Consider the following 14,263-nt stretch of genomic DNA (forward strand, 5'->3'; position numbering starts at 1 on the left):
CACTTTAAATATTTAAAGTATTTTAAATATTTTAATAAATTATTCATTGAATATTTAAAAATACAGGGCTTAGTTCTCAGATTTTGTATCTGTAGATTATTGTCTTGATCTCCATCACTCAGCTGGTCTGTGCTTTCTAGGGAAGAGTGCTGAAACCACAGTAACAGCCTGAATTACTTATGGATTTAGGGAGAGATTAACCCAGCTTTTCAGTAATGATAGCATTTTCTCAAAAGTCCATGGAGGTCACGACTAGCTTTAATGACATATTGTTTATTATACTCAGGACACGGACAAAACGTGATTTAGATGAATGAGATACTTCAGCATGGAAAACATTGTTGTGAATTGTACACCTTACTCAGCTTTTCAAAAGACGACAGCCTGTTCCTCCACAGCAATCACAAGCAATCATATTCCTTTCAACTACACTAACTCATATGCACCATAAAGTAGGCCAGGAGCTGCCAGAAAGCTATTGTCTTGCTGGAAGTATACACCATCCTCCTCCTGTGGTTTCAATTCTAGCAATATCTCCCCAACAGATAAACAGTGAGGTGTCAGATGAGGACAAAGGATGAGTACAATCCTGAAAGCTAGCTAAAGGGTACACTCATTTACGCAGTACGGATTTGGAGATGCAGTCAGTTAACAAGGCAAGCAGGGTAAAACCAGCCCGTGAGCACTAAGATCCCAAGGATGAACAAGTTGCAAAGCACACGGTTCCTCCTGCTAGAATAGACCTTGGAGGCCTGTTCCTTCTGAAAACTTTGCTGCGCGAGGTGTTGCTTCAGATACAGTTCAAAAAGAATGTCCCAAATCCAAAGCTGCTGGGCTGAGCAACCAAAGCACAGGATCGAAGGATCCACGTTGTTCTAGGGAGACGGAAGACCCACATGCTGCTGCATTTGAACAGAGACCAGAAGAGAGACAGAAGGTAAAAACGGCATAAAAGGCTGTAATACACGGGGAGCCTGTCAAGCTGCTCACAACACATCCGTACAGTGAACGAAGGGTAAGCACCAGGACAGATGGCGGAAACTTTTAAAGCCTACTGGTGGCTTTTTTTCTTTTGTAATCAGATGTAGCTGTAGAGATTAGCACAACATAGTAAACAGTTTGCAGATTACACTGAAATTCATCTCTGTATGTATCTATTCCTAGAGACAAATAAACAAATACAAAATATATTCTGTTTCATCTCCAGCCAGGATATGATTCCAATTTCCATCAAATCTGACCTCTCCAGCAAATGCCACTCAGTAGGAAAACCCTTAGGGCGTTAAATGGATAAAGTGAGGCATGCAAACACTCCATTCTAGCAGAGCACACGTGCCCATGGGTCTTCAATTGATTCTGAAAACTAGATCCATGACAAAACATTACACCCTTTATAAGAATCTTCCCAGAATGATATTGCAGGCTATGACCTAGTATTCGTTACAGGAAAAACTGTTCATTTTTTATACATTGATTAACTGATGGCAAAAATCAAGTTAACAGAGGAAAAAAAAAAAAACAACCAACTCATGGCAAAATATCTCCTGAAATAATTTCACCTCTACATGATCGCAATAACTGGCATCTTTCCCCTAATACCATGAATGTATGTAGAATATTACTTTGTTCAGTTATACTGACTTCACTAGGAGCATAGTTTGAGTAAGGATTGTAGGAAAGGGAATAAAGAGAATTACATTTTGTTCATAATAGCTTTTGACTTGGGAATCCAGAAGACATCTAAGCAGCATATTCTGGTTAATTTACTTTGATATGTGAAGATTAACTCCAGGGAAATAAAAATAATACATTCAAGGCTTCTTTTCACCACCTCTGTAATTGTTTCTATTGTCACAGATTCATTAAATCCCTCTGGTAAACCCTTATGTATTCTAGGTCTGCAGTATTCAAGATAATAATGTAGTCCATGAAACAACTTTCCTGAAAAACAATCATTCATAAATGATAAATTATAAAAGGTCTTTCTAATACACATATACAGTAACCAGAACACAACTGGAGCGCAACCAACATCGACTGGAGCGCAACTAATGTGAGCAAAGGCAAAACTACCACAGTGCCCAAGCAAGAATCGCAGTCAAAAAAAAGAATGCTTCACCCTTGAGTCACTTTGTTGTACCTTGCATACCAGTTTCTCTAAGCTGAAATTTTCATTCCAATAACCAGGTGCATTTTCTGCACACAAGCTCAGCAAAAGGTTTTACAGGAAGATGGTAATGCACACCTGTCTGACAGAGCAAACCAAGCTCATTTTATACCTAAACATGCTCTTGAATAATCACTATAGTGCCCTGCCCAAACAGTTTACCAAAATAACCAGATGAGGAGGTTTTTGCTGTTGTTACTGTGCCAAACATTCACACCATATAATTATTTTTCAGTCACTCTTCAATATTTATTCTGTATGTTCTCCACCATGAATTGTGATCAGCTACAGTTCAGAAACATAATATGCTTTCTAAATCTTAGCATAAAAACTTACTGTTCCATATGTCTGTTAAGCTTCTCCTGACACAAAGGCTCCCTTGCTTTATTTCTAAGCTCATTTTCTACTAGATCAATAAACCACTTAAGACACTTTGGTAGCATTGCACGCTATTTGAATACAAATATTTAGATTTTGTATTTGCTACTAATTGGTTAAGTATTTTGCCATTTCACCAAAAAACAGATGCCTCTGAAGTTTCCTCCTACTTCTCTACTTTTAACATACCTCCTTAAACCAGAGGTACCAGAGAGGCGTTGAATGGCAACAGAGCATAGTTTACTAACTTCTCATCTTCAGCTAGGTATCTGTAACTGGGACCTTTCCCTCAGTTACTTATACTGTGGCCAGCCCAACACGCAGTTCACTATGTTGGCACCTTTTCTGTTCTGCCAAGCACTTAGGGTGCATCAGTTCAAAGCAAAACTCATTAATCTGCATCTTCCTAACAGTAGGGTTTGTTTGGCCTTTCCCCATCCTTTTCTGACACCACACAAGTAGTCATCAAGTCTGGGCTTCTTTGCTTGGATGTCAATGAAAACAGCCTTACTTAAAAACACAATACCTGATACCTTTTCAGTCAAAAGCTAAGTCTAACAAGAACTCCACACCTGCAACATGCTTCCTTAAGGACTTCAGGTAGGTAAGTATTGAAAACAAAAACAAAGCCAAATATTCAGGTGGTGTAAACAGATACAGCATACAAGCTTAAACAAATCAATTCTCATCAGGCAGGCGTCACTCCAATGCCCTGAAAGAGTCCTCCACCCTATGCTTTTGGAAAAGGTGATATAAAAATAACCCAGGAGGGAGGGAGGGAAGACCATTACCAATAAAAAATAAAAATAAAATAAAATCAACCTTAGGAAAGCCACTCAGGCTTTTTTCTCACATATCATTATGAGCACCAGAGCTAACAAGGCATAGTTACCTACAGATTTGCATGTTGTGGTTAGTTCATTTTAATGTCTAAGAAGCTCCCAGCAGCCAGGACACATACAAGACTCCTCTTCTAGGTTGACTCTTTGATACTGATCATAGAATGAGCTCACCAAGCAGCTTTTCTCTCAACCAGAGAACTTACATGAGTCTCTCTCCTCCAATTTCTCAAAACTTACTAAAAATTTAATTAAGTTTCAAGACTCCTATTCATTTGTCAAATATTGCTGAAAGCCACCAACAAGTTCAAAAATATCTGGTGCAGATTAATCTACAAACAATACACCAGGACAGTAGGATAGCAAGTATTGTTTCCATAGGAAATCAGAATAAGCTATTTTCACTCTATTGTGTTTTCATCTGTCCTCTGACAACACACTTTACCAAGGTTTGCAAGCTTCCTTTTCAACTTCCAGGACAGAAAAGCAGCTTCAAGAGGAACCAAGGGAGAGGTACTAAAGGCACTGCAGTTCAAAAGCTATTGCACTGCCTGCCTACTCCACCCTTCTTTCACTCTGCCGTTGCCTGTTGCTGCTCAGCCTGACAAATGCAAGGCCAAACAGGAGCTACAAGCAATAGGTGGATCTGGCTCCATTGAAGAAAGCAGCACTGTAACACTAGCTGAGGATCTACACCCATAAGCGTACATTTGTAAACAGCTTTTCATTCCTTCATTATTTATTACTAAAAAAATCTCCATAGATTTCATATAGTTACTGGTTTTACTATCTAAATCAGAAAGAAATAGTGGTTTCTGAAAACCAATAACAAAAACCTGGCAACAAAAGGAGTTCAAACGCCTGTATTTTTCGGGGTTTTGTTTTTAACTGGGGAGGGTGGGCCACCTTCACTGTCCTTTCAAGCCTTCCTCAAATCCTTGACTTGGAACAGTGGTTCAGTTCCTCACCAATAGCTCTCATGCCTCTTGCAAGCTGTTCTGTGTCATGTCAAGTCTTGTTTTATTTTAACTATACAAACTCTTTATGACAAGGACTTAGTCTATGTTTAGAAAATGCTGCATAACGATATAGTGCTGTGTAAGTGTTTTATGATTTCTCTGGTGTTCAAGTTCAGCATTTTGGAAGTCACATGCATTGTCCTGTGCAATTGCAGACTATAAGGAAAAAAGAATCATTAATGTGAGTAGAGAACTGCTTCCTTCATACTACTCTTTTTCCCTTATTTTCAAAGCATATAGAATCACAATAAAATAACTACACTGTAGGATCTCAGTCAAATTCAGATGAAAGCATGAGAAAACAGACAGAAACTCTAAAATTCTCACACCCTTTTCCAATAGTAACTTCTTGCTTACCTTCTTCAATGACTAATATCATCCTGAGACTCTCTTAAACTAAGGCTACAAATAACGTGTGTATTGCTAATATATGGCTTTCAGAAACATCTTGCCCACAACATATTAAACGCCTTAAACCTAGGATGAGTAGTAATTTTTTTATTTGTTCTTTTCTGCCCCTCTACCTGTTATTAAGTATTTAGAGATCTGAGAATAGATTTTAAAAGCTGTGAACTTATGTTTGGATTTGACTGTACTAGAGCAAGTAAATGCAAGAAATCCTTTTTTCTGAACCATTCACTATTCCACATCTAGAACAGACCGTAGCTTTCAACTGAATGCACCACAGCTTACCTCCTGACTTTCACAAAGTATATTTGTATTATATATAAATATGTTCATACACAGCATTTACCTCAGAAAATTGACCCCTACGGTATCTAGGGAATATTATGTATCCCCGCAAGCAATTCCCAGGATGGGTTAGCTAAAAACTTCATTCAAGTCTTATTAATGCCCTAGTCTTCTTCATCTGCTAGCACTCTTAATTTGAAACTATTATAGGTATAAATGATATGTGTCTCTTGACAAAGAAGATTCAGATGCATAATCAAGTTACTAGGCCTTTAGCTATGCCACATAAGGTGGCTGTTTGTGTGCTCTCAGCTCATGTCAAACACTAAATCAAGAAAGTTCAAACTAACTTTTCTGTACATTAAGAATATACACAAGTGTAGCACAGCTGCAGACCTGACAGCCTAAAACAGTCCTGTAGCTTCTGGTTCTGATTTCTCCCTGTTAAAAGTTTAATCTCTAATGAAACCTGCCATTAACAGACAATTGAACTTTACTCCCTTATTAAGGGCCACGAGCAAGTACTAAAAACTGGTGTGAAATCTGCTGAGACCATGCCACAGAGTCAGCCACCAAAAACATATTTGGCCAAGATCAGGATGTTAAGATGAGGGCTTAGAGAGGATAGAGATTACCTTGCGGCCAATGTGACTAATCCCTGAATTTCTTCTAACAGCCTTTTTGTGGCAGAGTATAACAAAGGCACAGAGCCGGGAGAACGTAACAGCCAATTTTTCTTTCATTCCCCACCAACTCTCCTCTGTCTTTTCCTTCCCCCATCTCAGCAGAAGCCCCAGAGTTTACTAGCTATAAAATAAAAATTCGCAGATAAAAGAAACCATTTGTGGTGTCAACTCTTAACAGCTGACAACTTAATTTCGCTTATTACTTTTACTTCCTCCTCATTGTGCTAGTCTTGACCATTCTGATATTCCTATTCTTCTGGACTCTCAACTCATTGTAAGAAAAAATTTGATAATCTAATTTTAGAGGTACCAAGAATTCAATGGTGTAACAAAAACCATCAAAACAGTATAAGCTCGGTAACTTTTGAAAATCAGTCCTTGACAAAAATAAATGCTGTACAAAGCAAGCTGACACTAAAATATTATGTAAGGGTATAATCAAGGCCGCCTTAAATTCAGTAGCAGTTTTGCCATTGGCTTATGGGGCCAACATTTCTCACAATTTATGGCTGCTACATTAAAAAAATGTGTTCAAAACACTAACAAATTAGGATGCTTGAGTCTTCTACCCACAGTATAATCGCTGCACTAACTATGGCTACAAAACACTAGAGAATTCACACAAAACCACATTATTTTGCTGCTCACAGTGAGGGTAGAGCCTGCCGTCACCTTTGCATACCACATTCCTTATGCCATATCTACTTTTACATTGAGAAACAGTAAAACCAAAAGAGAACAGAAGATACCTACATCGTTCCTCTACCCCAGGATCCTTGGCAGCTTATTAACCTCTAAAAGGAGGAACATGCAGTGATTAGAATGCCTTCCTAGAGTGCATTGGGAAGACACATCAGTGTGCTTTCACATACTACATTGGGGTTTTTTCCAAATAGTCAAATAGTCATGCAAGAAGGAGTTATACCACAAAGTTTATACTTCTATATGCACATCGAAACTAGTATTTGTGTCACATGATAATAAATTCATAAATGCCATTTCCTACAGATGCTGCATGTCCCAACTATACTTGCTTTAGATATCAAAAAAATATTAAAAATTTAGTATGCATTTATTATCTATAGTTAGTTTATCATTTTAAGCACAATTGATACCTTGCATTCACAGCTGAAGGTATGATCTGCTCGCAATGTATTTGAGAGGTCTGTGAATTTGAAAGAATGTACATCCGCTTGCAGAATCACTTTAAATAAATATGGAGAAAGCCACATCATCTTCCCTATTGCCATTTTCTGCCAGTCACCTCCCTTCAGCAACATCAAGAGAAAAAAACATTATTATTGGAAGAATCTACTTACCAAGGCAATTTATTAATATTTCTGAATACTGCAAATGAAATTATCTTGTTAGCACTTTCATCCTTTCAATATATAGACTAAGTGCTTATTTAAAGCTTCTGTGCTAACTGCAGAACAAATACTATTTTTCTTGCATAGGCTAAAGTAGTAAGTATAGTGACAATTAATAAAGAAAATGAGAGGAAATCTTATTTTTGGTAGGACTATTCTATTTCCATTGTATTTGTGCCCCAGCATGTTCAGTTGGTCATCAAGAATCCAGCCCACATATTTTAAAGTTATAAAACCTGTTAAAACAGTCACCAAGGCTCCCATTCAAATCAGTAGCAGCTCTGTCACTGGCCTAAATGGCCACAACTCCAAGAACTGATAGCAAAACTTCATATTCTCCTCCTCTCTCCTCACCAGTCATATAGTAAAAAACTTAATACAAAATACCATAAATGAGTCAGTACAGTCCAGAAATGTAGCCCCCCGATTGGCACTGCACTATATATAGCTAGAAGACACTGAAGAATTTGGAGGTACTACCTAGAAAGCAGAACAAAATACAAAGCACAAAATGCTGGCGTATTTGGTTCCTGGCAGAGGGGGCAGCAGCTGCTGAATGTTACCACCTTAGCACAGCACACATCTCCTACCATGTTCTGGCTCTACCAGGTGACTCCATCCTTCTCAGGGCCCGAGATTTTGCTGGCATGGCTAACAAGGACAGGTTAACATCATTGGAAGGTGATTATTTGCACAGGTGTCATTGCTTCACAGGTTCTGCTTCAAATTACAAGGTTTAGGCTACCTTACAAGCAACATGAAGACAAGGAACCTGTTGAATACTTCTATACTCTCGCCTAAATCTAAATCTCACAGTACTAAAGCAGTAAATCCCTTGAGAGCTGCTATTTTCACATTAAAACACCTGAAGACTTCACATCAAGACAGCACAAAGAAGGAGCAGCAAAGAGACCCAAAAACAGAAGTGAAAGAAGCAAAAACAGAGAAGAAAGCCAGAGGTGGAAATGCACTAGAACCATTATATTTTCAGAATCAATGATTTGCCCTAGCAAAATGTATAGCCAAAGAGTATCTTTTAAAGCTTCCTACCAGTCTGTCACAACTGGTTCTTCACACTGGAAGACAGCTGTGACCATCAGAAGCATTACTGACTGGGCTAGAGCTCAAATTCCTAATATACTAGAGCATTATAAAAAATTAAGTGGTATTTTCTTAAATAATGTAAAAGTGTCATTACATTTTAGGAGTGCTGAACTGCTTTCTCTCACACTTAACAGTAAAACAAAATCCAGGAAAAGCTTTTTCTCCTAGACTTAAAAATAATCCACTAGCAATTAATCTTCACAGAGAAAATGCTGCATAACTTTATGCCCAAATCCTGCAACTGGATCTGTAGGAGGTTTTCACATCTATGCCAAATTATCAAAAAAAAAAAAAAAAAACCCACAAACCTGCCCTAACACAGTTAAGTCATTAAGACAAGACTGTGGGACTTGGGATGCATATTCCAGTTCAACTGTCTGTTTCGATCACAAGCCATCTGTGTGACTTCAATGCAATCACTGCTTCGATTTTCCATCTATGAAGAAAATAATTACACATTCATACCTCAAAACTTAGAGGCTTTCATAGCAATAACCAAGGCAAAAAAATAGTACCATTTATAGTCAACTTAGAACATTTGGATATGGAAAGTTTCTGGAACACCTTTTAAGATTAGGTTGTAACACTACTGATACAAAAACATTGTCATTCACATCATCTAAAACACCTCAAAAGTGTATTCAGGGGATTGGGGGGGGGGGGGGGGGGGCCTTAAACAGTTTTTGTGCAGAATTACTAAATGCATGCAACAGGTTACAGCATACGTTTAAAAAAATAGAAATTTCCACATTTTTCTGCTTTTACTTATTGCTTCCCTGTGGTTTCTTTTCCCCAACACTACCGTTGTATTTTATTATAAAACAACTATCCTGTACAGGACAGATCACATTTCAGGTAAAAGCAGTAGCCTTTGTAGCAAATATCAACATTTTGTTGCCATACAATGGAGAAATGATACTACAGTCTTCAGGCACAAAGCGTGTGAGTTTATATTATCTAGATGATACACTCTGCCAGGTAATGCGGTGAGAACAAGTCAAAAAGCAGTAAGTACAAATAACCATACGTTTAACTAGCGAATAGCTATACAGGTTTAACAAAATTGCATGTAAAATATATGGCTGCATCTTCCATAATCTCAAAGTTATATTCCTATGCTTCAGCAGGGCCTATATCTGAAATGTTAGAAGTACAAATCACACTGCACATTTTAAGTGCTTACAAGTTCTGTATTTTATATGCCCACTCACACAGACAGCACATTCAATAGCTAAAGTCTAAGACAAAAGCGTATTTATTTCATCAAGGTAACCCAGTTTACCGTCATTGCAGAAAACTGCCAAATAAATGCAGTAATGAGAGAAAAACCTGATGAAGCTACATAGTTATTTCTCAGGAAACAAATCCAACCTCTACTTGCCATTGTTTATTATGTACACATTTTATTTCCCCCTCCTCCCCGTGATGAGCCCCTCCAACTGCCGCAAAACCACTTGCAAGGGGAAGACCCAAGGCACTGAATCTTATAAGCAGCAGTAACTTCTGCAAGACAGAGGATACAGTTCACTTCTTCCCCTAACAAGCTGGTAGTTATTCCAAAAACAAAGTATGCACTGCTTATTAATTTGACTTGAAGTGTCTATGAGGTTTCTTTTCCATTAATACTTTCACTAACACACAAATGATATTTCACCTGATGCTTTACTTATATTAATCAACCTCAGAAAAACAACTGTGCAGCTTTTACTTCCTACCTTGCCTCAAAGATCTGTAACACCTGGTAAATACACAGGTGTGTTTACCTCCTCACATTAGGACATCTCCAGAAGAACAGTGAAAACAATCCAGGAACTTAAACTCTATGAAAACATCATCATCTCAGAATGTGCAGATTTTCATGTTTTTCAAATCTATCATTAAGTTTATTTCGACAAAATACTTTTTCTCCGTGACTTGTATCTGTGCAATTCACAACTCATAAAAAACATAGATTGACCTTATGCAATTCTGACCTACTGCAGATGGGCTAATCCAACAAAGCCATAGCATCTTCCATGAACCTTCATGGAAGAGTAGGAATTAGTCTGGACAGAGCAGTATCTATACATCTCTCTTGCAATTTATGAAACATTCCATCTAGCAAATAAAAACCATTGCCAAATTTATTTTAATTTGTTGAACATCCAGCTACTAACTACAAAGGCTTATATGAGGCATTAGGCTTGAATCAGGAAGAAGTTCAACCACAGACATGCAGCACGAGAGATTGTGCTCTCACACAACCATATGCTTAGACCTGAGGAAACAAGATGCTTTTTCAGCATCTTCTGTGACTAACAGACTTAAATACCAAACACTATCTCTTGTAACCCAGACTTGGTACAAACATTAAGCACTGTTCCAGGTCCTCCTTCTGGTACAGCTTATCACATCCACCCCCCTACTCAGGTCTGCACCAAGCTCTCCAGAAGGCAGGCCCTGTTCAAGCCAACGTGCACCAGCTATTCCAAGAAGTCCTGCCAGGGACTACAGACAGGGCTACAGGACTTCACTCTGTGGACTGACAAACAACTTCTCCACTGAACTAAATACCCTCATCAAACTTCCAGAGAAAGGTGCCGCACTTAGTATACCTCCAAGTCAAACTAAGGAAGTTCTTCAAGCTACAGGGACCATTGCACTCCCAATTCCAAGGAGTAAAGGAATGCCAATTTGCAGAAAATATCCCTTGTTTGTATGACACACTTTCAACAGACCCTGGACAGCCACGTATTACCTTTCTCCTGAGACAGTCCTGCCTATTTAGGGGATGTTGCTCTCCATTTGGGATGCTGGAGATGAGTAATAACTTCAGGGTGAAGAGAGTCATCATCACATCTCTAAGAGAACTTTCTAATACTAGTCCTTCCTCTGGGTTACTCCAGGACTGAGTCAGCCCTTCCCATTTCCATTTCTAAGCAAACATTCTTGAAATATTTTTTACTGTTTCTGCAATAATTCTCTGTCCTACAGCAGCCTCAAAAATCACGGCTAAAGCAAACCACTGCAGAGATGATCACCAATGCAAAAACTGTTTATATACTATTACTACTTTTAGCTACATAAATACAAATATTGTTGTCCTTTAAACCAATTGCATTTGTACTACAGAGACACATACAATGAGGAGTTGTAAAGAGAACAAGCACCCTCCTGAACGACTAGGCGCTATGTCTTTGCTATCTGAGCTCTTCCAGTTCATTAATATTTCACTTTTATATATTCCTCAGCTGTTTTTACAACATGTTATTTTCTCTCCTTCTTAAGTATGAGCAAGGAGAATTATTTGAAGTAACTAGTAGACCTTGCCTCACATCCCCACCTTCATGCCCCCTGAGAGTTTAACACTTCAAGTGCACTATACACTAGATAGAAAAACACATCTGGCGTAGAAAAGGATAAGAGGAGATTCTGAGACTCCCTTCATGTTACATTCAACTATAAAGGTGTGCAATGAGAAAATAAAGTGTACTGCAGTTTTCCTCTATGGCAAGACACTTACTGTTGCCAATCTCAAAGGCGAGACGGAGAAATAAAGCTGTGGGGGGTTCCCTTCTGTGTGGGAAAGCAGAACTACCCCGTTCCTTTGCAAGACAACTCACAGTAACTTTCTTTTCCTTGCCAAAAGTGAGAGATAACCTCTTCCAGCCACGAGAAGCAACACAAAAACTATCTAGAGGAAATACAGGATTTTCAGAACCTCTTCCATAGCAAGCACTACCATCACCACCTGCTCCACCTTCTAAGCGTGCCATGCATTTTTGGAAAACACAGGCAGCAACCGCCAGCTCCTACCTCCAAATCCAACCCCATGGAAAAGGCCGCACACCAACTACCAGTACCCCGGCCCTACCCATTCACATTTCCGAAACCACTTCTCCCTGTCACCCCCACAGGTTAACTGCAGATTGCTTAATAAACACTGAGGGGGAAAAAAAAAAAAAAAAAAAGAAGAAAACAAACAAAAAAAGGACCTGATCTTCCTCCCCTTCACCTGCAGCAGCGAGGCCGGAGCTGACTGCCGGAGAGGTGCAGCCTCCGCGGCACCGGCTCCCCCCGCTGTGCCCCACCTCGGGCCGGGCCCGCCGGGCCCCACAACGCCCCCGGGCCTCCCCCTCCAGCACCGCGGCCCCGCTGCCTCTGCCCCGGGCTGCGCCGGCTCCCGGGTGACACCTGCGGGGGCCGAGCCCCTGCCCGCCCCACCACAAAGACGCTAGTGCCGGTGTCCCCCCCGCCACCCGCGCTAATCCCCGCCGCTACCGGAGCGCGGCTCCTGGGGATCTGCGCTGAGCTGCGGCACCGGCAGCCCCGATCCTCCGCCGTCACCACCACCACTGCAGCCGCGCCGCGGGTCGGCGCAGGGCGGCCGGGAGCCGCCGCCCCGCCGGCGGGGAAGGCGAGGCCAGGCGGTGGGGGACCGCCCGCGCCCCGGGGCGACACCCGCCCGCATCACCTCAGCGCCTGGGGCGGCGAGAGGCCAGGCGGCCCCCGCGGCCGCGCACCCCCGCCAACCGCCCCCCCGCCGCCCCGGGGTACCCGCACGCCGGGAACCCGGCGGCGCTCCGCGGCCTGGGCCGGCTCCCCCCTGCGCCGCGCCGGCAGGCTCAGCCCGGCGGTGCCGCCTGAGGGGGACGCGTTACCTGGCCGGGCTCCTCCAGCGCCCAGGGCGCTCGCCGTCCGCCGGCGGGGGCTGGGGACCCTCCTGGCCCCCTGCGGCGCCGCCACCGCCCCACTTGCCCGCTGGGTGGGTGGGTGGTTGGTTTCCTGCGTCCCCCCGGCGCGGGATGAATAATCCGTCCGGAGCGGCGGCACCCCAGTCAGTCAGTCGTCAGTCAGTCATGTTACGCCCGGGCGTGTGTGTGTGTGTGTGTGTGCGCGGCGGGTGGATTGGCGGCGTGTGGGGAGGGAGGCGGCGGGCGGGGGCGGGCCGGGGCGGCGCTTCCGCGCGTGTGCCGGTGCGCGTGTGCCCGCGGCGTGATGCGGGGTGGCGCGTGTGTGTGTGTGAGATGAGTGTGTCCGTACGTGTGGCGTGGCGTGAGGGTGGGTCGTGTGTGTGCACGCGTGTCGCGAGAGGTGCTGCGCGTGTCCGTGTCGTCGTCGTCGTCCCGTTCCCCCCCCCCCCCGCCGCGGCGTTGCCACCTGCCGGCGCTGCCCTCCGCCGCGGCGGGACCGTGAGGCGGAGGCCGGGGGGGGCCGCACCCCGCCGGGCTCGGTACCAGCGCGGGGGCGGGCCGGGCGAAGCAGCTTCCCCGGGCTCCTCAGGCCAGAGGCAAACATTGGGGGGGCGGGGGGGTGAAAGTCCGAGTCTCCCCGGGAGGAATTCAGCGCCGCTCCGGTGTGTTTACACTCACCATCTGCTCGGGGATTTGTATGTATTTTTTTCCCTTTCCCGTAGGGCGGTGGGGCCGTCTGATTTCACTTCCTCATCCTCTTTTCAGATACGTGTTTTGTAATTATTTTCCAGTTGCTCTATCGCCATCCCGGCGCATTGCCGCTCCTAGGAAGGGAACAAGGAAAGGGCGTTGAAGAAGTAGCCTGCGCACCAAAGGCAGGTCTCGTCGGCACCACTGCAAGAGCAGGAACGATTCCCCTGGAATATTGGGCCAGGGCAGAGGTCAATTACGTGGTATTTAAATGTAATGAATTAAGCTCCTTATTCAATTCAGAAAGAAAAAGTAAAACAGAGGAATATCCGTGTTCTCTGCAACTAATACGTCAGGGATACGATTGAGTTTTCATACCGTTTTTTTCTTGCCAATTTATGCAGGATCTTTCCTGCATCACGCACCAAAGTGAACTATCTTGCCTCAATAACAACATCATTTGAGTAAAATGAGTGACAATTCACGAGTGTCAAACTGCAGAGATGCGTCCCTAACGCTATGAAAACCAACAGGCATAAGAAACGCATTGACTTTGCAGGCTTAAGTCTCCACAGGAACAAAGTATGTTCTTCATTCTGTGACATTGCTCATCCTGAAACTGAAGAACCCAAAGCAATTTTAAT

The 14,263-nt window shown here is 42.6% G+C and overlaps 1 protein-coding gene across 6 annotated transcripts in view; it reads right to left on the bottom strand.

Moving 5' to 3' along the window:
• The window catches only part of CCSER1 (coiled-coil serine rich protein 1), a 721,701-nt gene extending 708,518 nt beyond the window's left edge, over window positions 1-13,183 (bottom strand). For 2 of the 6 annotated variants that reach the window (XM_075751610.1, XM_075751611.1), the window contains exon 1: window positions 12,897-13,178. The gene's annotated coding sequence lies outside the window, so the exon portion shown is untranslated. Of the gene's footprint in view, window positions 1-12,516; window positions 12,635-12,896 lie in introns of those variants that run through there. The other 4 variants (XM_075751609.1, XM_075751606.1, XM_075751608.1 and 1 more) reach the window with 4 other exon arrangements.
• Window positions 13,184-14,263: the final 1,080 nt, after the last annotated feature.

This window comes from Balearica regulorum, chromosome 4, assembly GCF_011004875.1.
Source record: "Balearica regulorum gibbericeps isolate bBalReg1 chromosome 4, bBalReg1.pri, whole genome shotgun sequence".
NCBI lineage: Eukaryota > Metazoa > Chordata > Aves > Gruiformes > Gruidae > Balearica > Balearica regulorum.